We start from the raw sequence: 12,921 nt of genomic DNA on the forward strand, positions 1-12,921 counted from the left end.
ACTAAGGCTATTGTGGCTCGACAAAGGGCCACATAAAACTGAGGCCACCGTTATCGTCTTGTGGATCACTTATAACCAAGGTCAATTAATGACCAGGCCGAAGGCCACTCATAACTGAGACCATTATAATAGGCAGCGGGAAAATTCCTCTTCGCTGTCTGGCGAGATTTAACAAAAAAAAAAAAAAAAAGGATATAACGTCTTGTCATTATAAAAAATGAGGTGGTTAGCCAAAACGAGGCATAAATCTCCTTAAAGACAGGATTAAGGAAAAGGAATTATGAGGATCTTGACATTTACGGAGGATGGAGTAGAGTCATTTTTGCATGCTCAGTAAATGTTGGCGAGCCCTGGCAGGAAATCTCAATTGGGGGAGGGAAGAAGGGGAAACGGAAAAAGAAGGGAAGAGAACGATGAGGAAGGGGTAGTAGGCAGGAAAGGAAAGAAGGGAAGGAAGGAGCCATACGTGTTAAACACAGGTGGTTCAAGACGAGTGAAGAGTTGTATGAAGGTAGTACTGAACTGGAGGTAAGCTTAGGAGTGGAGGGTAGTATTGGGGTCGAGGACAGTACTGGTGTGGAGGGTAGTGTTGGGGTCGAGAACAGTACTGGTGTGGAGGGTAGTGCTGGGGTTGAGGACAGTACTGGTGTGGAGGGTAGTGTTGGGGTCGAGGACAGTACTGGTGTGGAGGGTAGTATTGGGGTCGAGGACAGTACTGGTGTGGAGGGTAGTGTTGGGGTCGAGGACAGTACTGGTGTGGAGGGTAGTGTTGGGGTCGAGAACAGTACTGGTGTGGAGGGTAGTGCTGGGATCGAGGACAGTACTGGTGTGGAGGGTAGTGTTGGGGTCGAGAACAGTACTGGTGTGGAGGGTAGTGCTGGGGTCGAGAACAGTACTGGTGTGGAGGGTAGTGTCGGGGTCGAGGACAGTACTGGTGTGGAGGGTAGTGCTGGGGTTGAGGACAGCACTGGTGTGGAGGGTAGTGCTGGGGTTGAGGACAGTACTGGTGTGGAGGGTAGTATTGGGGTCGAGGACAGTATTGATGTAGAGGGTAGTGTTGGGGTCGAGGACAGTACTGGTGTGGAGGGTAGTATTGGGGTCGAGGACAGTACTGATGTAGAGGGTAGTGTTGGGGTTGAGAACAGTACTGGTGTGGAGGGTAGTATTGGGGTCTAGGACAGTACTGATGTAGAGGGTAGTGTTGGGTCGAGGACAGTACTGATGTAGAGGGTAGTGTTGGGGTTGAGAACAGTACTGGTGTGGAGGGTAGTATTGGGGTCGAGGACAGTACTGATGTAGAGGGTAGTGTTGGGGTCGAGGACAGTACTGGTGTGGAGGGTAGTATTGGGGTCGAGGATAGTACTGATGTAGAGGGTAGTGTTGGGGTCGAGGACAGTACTGGTGTGGAGGGTAGTATTGGGGTCTAGGACAGTACTGATGTAGAGGGTAGTATTGGGGTCGAGGACATTACTGATGTAGAGGGTAGTGTTGGGGTTGAGAACAGTACTGGTGTGGAGGGTAGTGTTGGGGTCGAGGACAGTACTGGTGTGGAGGGTAGTATTGGGGTCGAGGACAGTACTGGTGTGGAGGGTAGTGTTGGGGTTGAGAACAGTACTGGTGTGGTGGGTAGTATTGGGGTCGAGGACAGTACTGATGTAGAGGGTAGTGTTGGGGTTGAGAACAGTACTGGTGTGGAGGGTAGTATTGGGGTCGAGGACAGTACTGATGTAGAGGGTAGTGCTGGGGTTGAGGACAGTACTGGTGTGGAGGGTAGTGTTGGGGTCGAGGACAGTACCGATGTAGAGGGTAGTGCTGGGGTTGAGGACAGTACTGGTGTGGAGGGTAGTATTGGGGTCGAGGGCAGTACTGATGTAGAGGGTAGTGCTGGAGTTGAGGACAGTACTGGTGTGGAGGGTAGTATTGGGGTCGAGGACATTACTGATGTAGAGGGTAGTGCTGGGGTTGAGGACAGTACTGGTGTGGAGGGTAGTATTGGGGTCGAAAACAGTACTGGTGTGGAGGGTAGTATTGGGGTCGAGAACAGTGCTGGTGTGGAGGGTAGCATTGGGGTCGAGAACAGTACTGGTGTGGAGGGTAGTGTTGGGGTTGAGGACAGTACTGGTATGGAGGGTAGTGTTGAGGTTGAGAACAGTACTGGTGTGGAGGGTAGTGCTGGGGTTGAGGACAGTACTAGTGTGGAGGGTAGTGTTGGGGTCGAGAACAGTACTGGTGTGGAGGGTAGTATTGGGGTCGAGGACAGTACTGGTGTGGAGGGTAGTGTTGGGGTTGAGGACAGTACTGGTGTGGACGGTAGTGTTGGGGTCGAGAACAGTACTGGTGTGGAGGGTAGTATTGGGGTCGAGGACAGTACTGGTGTGGAGGGTAGTGTTGGGGTTGAGGACAGTACTGGTGTGGAGGGTAGTGTTGGGGTTGAGAACAGTACTGGTGTGGAGGGTAGTGCTGGGGTTGAGGACAGTACTAGTGTGGAGGGTAGTGTTGGGGTCGAGAGCAGTAATGGTGTGGAGGGTAGTATTGGGGTCGAGGACAGTACTGGTGTGGAGGGTAGCGTTGGGGTTGAGGACAGTACTGGTGTGGAGGGTAGTGTTGGGGTTGAGAACAGTACTGGTGTGGAGGGTAGTGTTGGGGTTAAGGACAGTACTGGTGTGGAGGGTAGTGTTGGGGTCGAGAACAGTACTGGTGTGGAGGGTAGTGTTGGGGTTGAGAACAGTACTGGTGTAGAGGGTAGTGCTGGGGTCGAGGACAGTACAGGTGTGGAGGGTAGTGCTGGGGATGAGGACAGTACTGGTGTGGAGGGTAGTGCTGGGGTTGAGGACAGCACTGATGTAGAGGGTAGTGCTGGGGTCGAGGACAGTACTGGTGTGGAGGGTAGTGCTGGGGTTGAGGACAGTACTGGTGTGGAGGGTAGTGCTGGGGTTGAGGACAGTACTGATGTAGAGGGTAGTGCTGGGGTTGAGGACAGTACTGGTGTTGAGGGTAGTATTGGGGTCGAGGACAGTACTGATGTACAGGGTAGTGCTGGGGTTGAGGACAGTACTGGTGTGGAGGGTAGTATTGGGGTCGAGGACGGTACTGATGTAGAGGGTAGTGCTGGGGATGAGGACAGTACTGGTGTGGAGGGTAGTATTGGGGTCGAGAACAGTACTGATGTAGAGGGTAGTGCTGGGGTTGAGGACAGTACTGGTGTGGAGGGTAGTATTGGGGTCGAGGACAGTACTGATGTAGAGGGTAGTGCTGGGGTTGAGGACAGCACTGATGTAGAGGGTAGTGTTGGGGTTGAGAACAGTACTGGTGTGGAGGGTAGTGTTGGGGTAGAGGACAGTACTGGTGTGGAGGGTAGTATTGGGGTCGAGGACAGTACTGGTGTGGAGGGTAGTGTTGGGGTTCAGAACAGTACTGGTGTGGAGGGTAGTATTGGGGTCGAGGACAGTACTGATGTAGAGGGTAGTGTTGGGGTAGAGAACAGTACTGGTGTGGAGGGTAGTATTGGGGTCGAGGACAGTACTGATGTAGAGGGTAGTGCTGGGGTTGAGGACAGTACTGGTGTGGAGGGTAGTGTTGGGGTCGAGGACAGTACTGATGTAGAGGGTAGCGCTGGGGTTGAGGACAGTACTGGTGTGGAGGGTAGTATTGGGGTCGAGGACAGTACGGATGTAGAGGGTAGTGCTGGGGTTGAGGACAGTACTGGTGTGGAGGGTAGTATTGGGGTCGAGGACAGTACTGATGTAGAGGGTAGTTCTGGGGTTGAGGACAGTACTGGTGTGGAGGGTAGTATTGGGGTCGAAAACAGTACTGGTGTGGAGGGTAGTATTGGGGTCGAGAACAGTACTGATGTAGAGGGTAGTGCTGGGGTTGAGGACAGTACTGGTGTGGAGGGTAGTGTTGGGGTCGAGAACAGTACTGGTGTGGAGGGTAGTATTGGGGTCGAGGACAGTACTGGTGTGGAGGGTAGTGTTGGGGTTGAGGACAGTACTGGTGTGGAGGGTAGTGTTGGGGTTGAGAACAGTACTGGTGTGGAATGTAGTGCTGGGGTTGAGGACAGTACTGGTGTGGAGGGTAGTGTTGGGGTCGAGAACATTACTGGTGTGGAGGGTAGTATTGGGGTCGAGGACAGTACTGGTGTGGAGGGTAGTGTTGGGGTTGAGGACAGTACTGGTGTGGAGGGTAGTGTTGGGGTTGAGAACAGTACTGGTATGGAGGGTAGTGTTGGGGTTGAGGACAGTACTGGTGTGGAGGGTAGTGTTGGGGTCGAGAACAGTACTGGTGTGGAGGGTAGTGTTGGGGTTGAGGACAGTACTGGTGTAGAAGGTAGTGCTGGGGTCGAGGACAGTACTGGTGTGGAGGGTAGTGCTGGGGTTGAGGACAGTACTGGTGTGGAGGGTAGTGCTGGGGTTGAGGACAGCACTGATGTGGAGGGTAGTGCTGGGGTCGAGGACAGTACTGGTGTGGAGGGTAGTGCTGGGGTTGAGGACAGTACTGGTGTGGAGGGTAGTGCTGGGGTTGAGGACAGTACTGGTGTGGAGGGTAGTGCTGGGGTTGAGGACAGCACTGATGTGGAGGGTAGTGCTGGGGTTGAGGACAGTACTGATGTTGAGGGTAGTGCTGGGGTTGAGGACAGTACTGGTGTGGAGGGTAGTATTGGGGTCGAGGACAGTACTGATGTAGAGGGTAGTGCTGGGGTTGAGGACAGTACTGGTGTGGAGGGTAGTATTGGGGTCGAGGACAGTACTGATGTAGAGGGTGGTGCTGGGGTTGAGGACAGTACTGGTGTGGAGGGTAGTGCTGGGGTTGAGGACTTTACTGGTGTGGAGGGTAGTGCTGGGGTTGAGGACAGCACTGATGTGGAGGGTAGTATTGGGGTTGAGGACAGTACTGGTGTGGAGGGTAGTGCTGGGGTCGAGGACAGTACTGATGTGGAGGGTAGTGCTGGGGTTGAGGACAGTACTGGTGTGGAGGGTAGTGCTGGGGTTGAGGACAGCACTGATGTGGAGGGTAGTGCTGGGGTTGAGGACAGTACTGGTGTGGAGGGTAGTATTGGGGTCGAGGACAGTAATGATGTAGAGGGTAGTGCTGGGGTTGAGGACAGTACTGGTGTGGAGGGTAGTGCTGGGGTTGAGGACAGCACTGATGTGGAGGGTAGTGCTGGGATTGAGGACAGTACTGGTGTGGAGAGTATTGCTGGGGTCGAGGACAGTACTGATGTGGAGGGTAGTGCTGGGGTTGAGGACAGTACTGGTGTGGAGGGTAGTGCTGGGGTCGATGACAGTACTGATGTGGAGGGTAGTGCTGGGGTTGAGGACAGTACTGGTGTGGAGGGTAGTGCTGGGGTCGAGGACAGTACTGGTGTGGAGGGTAGTGCTGGGGTTGAGGACAGTACTGGTGTGGAGAGTAGTGCTGGGGTCGAGGACAGTACTGATGTGGAGGGTAGTGCTGGGGTTGAGGACAGTACTGGTGTGGAGGGTAGTGCTGGGGTCGAGGACAGTACTGATGTGGAGGGTAGTGCTGGGGTTGAGGGCAGTACTGGTGTGGAGGGTAGTGCTGGGGTTGAGGACAGTACTGGTGTGGAGGGTAGTGCTGGGGTCGAGGACAGTACTGGTGTGGAGGGTAGTGCTGGGGTTGAGGACAGTACTGGTGTGGAGAGTAGTGCTGGGGTCGAGGACAGTACTGATGTGGAGGGTAGTGCTGGAGTTGAGGACAGTACTGGTGTGGAGGGTAGTGCTGGGGTCGAGGACAGTACTGGTGTGGAGGGTAGTGCTGGGGTCGAGGACAGTACTGGTGTGGAGTGTAGTGCTGGGGTCGAGGACAGTACTGGTGTGGAGGGTAGTAATGAGGTGTAGGATAGTATGAGAGGTAGTACTGATGCGGAGGATAGTACTGGGGTAGAGGGTAGTACAAAGGTAGTAGATGAGTGGACAAGAGTACTGGGGGTGGAGGGTAGTACTGAAGTGGAGAGTAGTACAAAGTTATTCCAAGATGTAGAGTAGTAGGATGGTAGTACATGTGTAGAGAGTAGTACAAAGTAGTAATGAGGAGGAAAGTAGTAGAGGGTAATGCTTGGGTGGAGGATAGTGCTTGGATGGAGGGTAGTACGAGGAAAGTGCTGGAGTGAAAGGGCAGTACAGAACAGTACTGGAGTGGAGGATCGTAGAAATTAGCATTGGAGTGAAGAGTAGTACCAGGTAGTACTAATACCGGTGTGGGTAGTAGTAAAATTGGAGTGGCTGATAATACTGAAGTGGAGGGTAGTACTGGATTGGAGGGTAGTACTGGAGTGGAGGGTAGTACTGGAGTGGAGGGTAGTACTGGAATAGAGGGTAGCACTATAGTGAAGGATAGTAATGGAGTGGAGGGTAGTAGTGTGGATGGAGGGTAATACTGGAGTGGAGGGTAGTACTGAAGTGGAGGGTAGTACTGGAGTGGAGGGTAGTACTAGAGTGGAGGGAAGTACTGGAGTGGAGGGTAGTACTGGAGTGGAGGGTAGTACCAGAGTGAAGGATAGCACTGAAGTGGAGGGAAGTACTGTGGATGGAGGGCAGTACTGGAGTGGAGGGTAGCACTGGAGTGGAGGGTAGCACTGGAGTGGAAGGTAGTACTGGGGATGGAGGGTAGTACTGGGGATGGAGGGTAGTAATGGGGATGGAGGGTAGTACTGGGGATGGAGGGTAGTACTGGAGTGGAGGGTAGTACTGGGGATGGAGGGTAGTACTGGGGATGGAGGGTAGTACTGGGGATGGAGGGTAGTACTGGGGATGGAGGGTAGTACTGGGGATGGAAGGTAGTACTGGGGATGGAGGGTAGTACTGGGGATGGAGGGTAGTACTGGGGATGGAGGGTAGTACTGGGGATGGAGGGTAGTACTGGGGATGGAAGGTAGTACTGGGGATGGAGGGTAGTACTGGGGATGGAGGGTAGTACTGGGGATGGAAGGTAGTACTGGGGATGGAGGGTAGTACTGGGGATGGAGGGTAGTACTGGGGATGGAGGGTAGTACTGGAGTGGAGGGTAGTACTGGGGATGGAGGGTAGTACTGGGGATGGAGGGTAGTACTGGGGATGGAGGGTAGTACTGGGGATGGAGGGTAGTACTGGGGATGGAAGGTAGTACTGGGGATGGAGGGTAGTACTGGGGATGGAGGGTAGTACTGGGGATGGAGGGTAGTACTGGGGATGGAAGGTAGTACTGGGGATGGAGGGTAGTACTGGGGATGGAGGGTAGTACTGGGGATGGAGGGTAGTACTGGGGATGGAAGGTAGTACTGGGGATGGAGGGTAGTACTGGGGATGGAGGGTAGTACTGGGGATGGAGGGTAGTACTGGGGATGGAAGGTAGTACTGGGGATGGAGGGTAGTACTGGGGATGGAGGGTAGTACTGGGGATGGAGGGTAGTACTGGGGATGGAAGGTAGTACTGGGGATGGAGGGTAGTACTGGGGATGGAGGGTAGTACTGGGGATGGAAGGTAGTACTGGGGATGGAGGGTAGTACTGGGGATGGAGGGTAGTACTGGGGATGGAAGGTAGTACTGGGGATGGAGGGTAGTACTGGGGATGGAGGGTAGTACTGGGGATGGAGGGTAGTACTGGGGATGGAGGGTAGTACTGGGGATGGAGGGTAGTACTGGGGATGGAGGGTAGTACTGGGGATGGAGGGTAGTACTGGGGATGGAGGGTAGTACTGGGGATGGAAGGTAGTACTGGGGATGGAGGGTAGTACTGGGGATGGAGGGTAGTACTGGGGATGGAGGGTAGTACTGGGGATGGAGGGTAGTACTGGGGATGGAGGGTAGTACTGGGGTATGGGGAGGGTAGTACTGGGGATGGAGGGTAGTACTGGGGATGGAGGGTAGTACTGGGGATGGAAGGTAGTACTGGGGATGGAAGGTAGTACTGGGGATGGAGGGTAGTACTGGGGATGGAGGGTAGTACTGGGGATGGAGGGTAGTACTGGGGATGGATGGTAGTACTGGGGATGGAGGGTAGTACTGGGGATGGAGGGTAGTACTGGGGATGGAAGGTAGTACTGGGGATGGAGGGTAGTACTGGGGATGGAGGGTAGTACTGGGGATGGAAGGTAGTACTGGGGATGGAGGGTAGTAAACAAAAGATTTCTTAGCCTCATCAGTAAGAACAAAAAGCTACAACTGTATCCTGATGCAAAAAAAAAAATACCAAGAATCATTCCAAAAATTTTTGTTCACCAAAAGTCTAAACCCTAAAAAAAGAAAAATTAGGTGTCCCGTCTTCAGACGGGACACCTATCACCTGTCACTGCAAATAGGTTGTCACACACCTATTATCCCTATCACTGCAAATAGGTTGTCACACACCTATTATGCTTGTCACTGTAAATAGGTTGTCACACACCTAGTATCCCTGTCACTGCAAATAGATTGTCACACACCTGTTATCCCTGTCACACATACAGCTGTAGTGTTGTGTTCAAACAACAGATAATGGGTTTAAAAACAACCCGTGAATTGTCTCCTGTTTAGAAAAGTACGAGTTACGTGTGACTAGTTAATTGTCCATCCAAGTCGGACCGAAACGTCGTCATATTTTTCAGGTATTGTGCCTTTTTATTCTTTAAAATGCTCTGGTTTGTTGACAGAAGGAAAGCATAACCACGTATCAGATCAGAAAAATGCGAGGAAACGATGAAGATTGGCTAGCTCTGTCATAAGGAAAACAACAGGCAACAGTTTTAAACCGAGGACAAGAAAATAGGGGTTAGAAGAGGATTCCCTAGTATGAGACACTAGAATATTAGACTGCTAGAAAGAGATCTATGAGGTGGTGAGAGGTTGAGAGGGAAAGGGGTAAATGTTAAAGTCTCTGTGAACTTAAATGATTAACTAAACTCGCAAGACTTCTCGCGATCATGACTCTGTTCGTGTAACTACAAAAATATAATCACATACGGGTAATCACACCCATGTCACACAGAAAAACCATAATCAGAATTGGAAAAACTGGGTCGAGGAAGAAATTTATCGCGGATTTCTCCGAAAAATATACACATAATTTATAGTTTCAATTTCATCGTCTATAATTTTTGTTTCATTCGCATATCCAAGCTTGGATGTGATTTTTGCATCTTCCCGGGATCACGGGAATCACGGCTGATGGATAATCACAAAATTTTGCCTTTGCGGCTCATCATCAAGGTTGTGCTGAGACTCAGGTAGTGATGGATTCTCGATAATGAACACAAACGTCAGAAAGCGTCAGGATACGTTTACTAGGAGTCAAAAAAAATGACTCAGATTTACGTTATATTACAAAGATGAGGATAACGTTCATTGCATATTTATACTACATAAACAGTAAAGAATGAGCACTAAACCATGAACTGTTTCTTTTATTTATTGAAATCTATTTCCTGCAGCACCAAAGTTGCCGAAACATTAAAAAAACATTAACTGGAAGACGCTTGTTGATCGTCAAGGAAACTCGGACAAAATTCATGGAACGTACAAACATCGTTGATAAATCATAATGGCATCAGATGAAATGATTAACCTCTAGCTAAACCCTCAGGTAAGGAAGTTTAATATAAATAAAATTTGAGGAAAATATACTCGAATTCGTTAGAAGGAAGTTGAAAAAAGAGAAAAGAGGCCGAATGGAGAAAAGATTCTCCTCAAGTTTCGCCCTTCTCCCTAATGAAAACAGGGCAAAGGGGCCAAATTTTTATGTGATCTGAGAGATATACATGGAAAACATTGGCAAGTAGGAGCCGTGGATTTCTTGCTAACTAACACAGCAATCGAAATGCATCAGTTATCAAATTCAGAAAATCGAACGAAATTCGGTGTGTGAATACCTCAGATTTTTTGAACGCCATAAAAAAAAAAAGAGAGAAATTAATCCAACTATTTTAATCTCACAGAGCCAATTTCTTGAATTAATTTATTTTGATACGAAGGGTATTTGTTCATACTATATCTCGAGTAACATATTACAGAAATTCTTCACGTTATATACACACAAATCTTATAGGTCTTCATAAGAACATAAGAAAGGAGGAACACTACAGGCCTAATGGCCCATACTTGGCAGGTCCGTGTCAAATCCATACTAAAAGCAATATTCGCCCAACCCATTATCAGTGTTGCACTTTCATGTACTACATAATAAATATTTTCATTTTCACGTTCTAAAGATATTTGGAGTCATAATTATAGATAAGTTAAGCAATAAATGCAGATAATTTTGGATTGTCATGCACAATGATTAGATGCGGGTTTTGTAATAACTGAAATTATATGATGAATAATTCCTATTCAGTATAAAATAACTGTAATCAAGTATTGCTTATCAGGTGTATAATGATTAGAAATGATAATGTTTTATATTAAAATTAAATAAAGATTATAATGATGGTACTACATAAAGTAATGACTGTCAGATTATTGATAATTTAAGGTACATATTAATATAAATGAGTATAATTATACCAACGCACTTGTATGGATGTGAGGCATGGGTGGTGAATGTTGCAACAAGGAGAAGGATGGAGGCAGTGGAGATATCATGTCTGAGGGCAATGTGTGGTGTGAATATAATGCAGAGAATCCGTAGTTTGGAGATTAGGAGGAGGTGTGGGATTACCAAAATTATTATCCAGAGGGCTGAGGAGGGGTTATTGAGATGGTTTGGACATGTAGAGAGGAAGAAACGAAATAGAATGACCTCGAGAGTTTATAAATCTGTAGTGGAGGGAAGGTGGGGAAGGGGTCTGCCTAGGAGAGGTTGGAGGGAAGGGGTAAAGGAGGTTTTGTGTGCGTGAGCGTATTAGATAGGAGCAAATGGAGACAAATGGTTTTTAGGACTTGACGTGCTGTTGGAGTATAAGCAAGGTAACATTTATGAAAGGATTCAGGGAAACCGGCAGGTCAGACTTTATTCCTGGAGATGGGAAGTACAGAGTCGGCACTCGGAAGGAGGGGTGGTAATGTTACAGTTTTATAACTGTAGTGTAAGCATGCCTCTGTCAAGACAGTGATGGAGTGAATGATTATGAAAGTTTTTCTTTATCGGACCACCCTGCCTCGGTGGGAAACGGCCGATGTGTTAATAAAAATAAAAATTAATATAAATAGAATTGATCAGAAATAAATGTATACACACACACACACACACACACACACACACACACACACACACACACACACACACACACACACACACACACATATATATATATATATATATATATATATATATATATATATATATATATATATATATATACATATATATATATACACATCCTTGCATAAATACATATATTGCAGAAAATCACTAAAAAATATTATGGAACAAGTCACATTTTCGTAAAATTAGATTTTGGGGGGAAAACTTTAGCCTATGGATTAGTGCACGCATTCGTTTAAATAAACGTGGTACTATATATATTATTTTTAACTTTCCTCGGTGCACCAAAATTACTTTAACAACCTAACCTAACCTAAGACTGCTTAAATGCGAGGGAGAAACATAACATTAAAAAAAAGAGAAAAAAATGGATAATAACTATGTGTATAATTCGTCCTCTAGATTAGGTTCTCTTCAGTTTAACAATAAGAAATATACCCAGAAAACTGTTCTTTCTGTTTTTTGTTTCCATGTGGTTCAGTTCCTGTTACTGACAGATGTTCATTACATTCTGATGCATCGGCATATTTTTAGTTATATAACTTAATGTATATTAATATTTCTTTACACAGTTGTTCAGCACTTGAATTAATTAATAATAGCAAAAAAAATAACAATAATTATTATTATAATAATTTGCTCAAGTAATTTTAACCAAACATACGTTTGTCGTATTCATTCTCTAAGACCTAAAATAGTTTCATGATGGGAAGCTAATTTTCGCGAGGATATGGCAAAAATAATTCTAAGTTTGGCTCGTGTGACAGGACTTTCCTCGCCAAATAAATCAAGTTAGCGTGTTCTGGCTGCAAAAATATGAGAATTATATATAACGATAATATGTTATTGATTGTAATGATTGTAATGATAATTATTACAGCTGATTATAGATTTTAGAAAATTTAAATAAATCACTCCTGCTTTTTACACTAATATATAAATGGGTTTATCGCATTCACAGTAAGCATAGTAAGTTATGTAAATGGTTTATCACTTTAAGAGTACGTATAGCAAGTTAAATAAACTGGTATAACACATTCGCTTTAGGAATGTCAAGCTAAAGCGATTACAAGTTATATAAATTGGTATATGATATTCACAGTAGGGACAGTAAATCATGTAAATTGAGAGGTGTATATATCAATCTGCTTACACGGAAAGTTTACTTAATTCCCAATTTTTAAGATTAAAATATAAATGGTCTTGTACATGTGTAATGAAGTCTAAGTGAATTCCGTGCAATCGACAAGCTTTAACTCTGACAAACTGACTAGACATCCAGGAAGATAAGGAAATATCCATTGCTGTAACTATTTCACTTTCGTACGCACATTTTTTTTCTCTGGTTGCTGAGGTCCTAGTCGATAGAAGGACGTAAATTTGCTAAGGTTTCCTGATAATCAAAATTATGCTGTATGTGAGATTACAATGGTAATTGGATATCAGCTTTCGCAAACGCAGGTTCTTCTCTATCGTTACTAGACGTTTATTTTGCATTCTCACTCTCATTTCCAAAGTAATCTGTATTCAGGTCTGTATTCCTTCTCTCTCGGCTATTCATGAAACATTTTTTTGTGTTTTGTCTCAATTTCTACGGCATTAATATTCTCAGTGGCTTTTTATCTCTGTTGCACCTTGTGACAGCTCGTTCAGCTAACGACAGAATGAACACTGGTCGAATCCTGGGTAAGGCAAGACATAAGGGTAAGTTTCCTGAAACCTGCTGCTCGTGTTACCTCGTAGTAAAT

The sequence above is a fragment of the Cherax quadricarinatus genome, chromosome 4 (assembly GCF_038502225.1).
Source record: "Cherax quadricarinatus isolate ZL_2023a chromosome 4, ASM3850222v1, whole genome shotgun sequence".
In the NCBI taxonomy this organism is placed as follows: Eukaryota; Metazoa; Arthropoda; class Malacostraca; order Decapoda; family Parastacidae; genus Cherax; species Cherax quadricarinatus.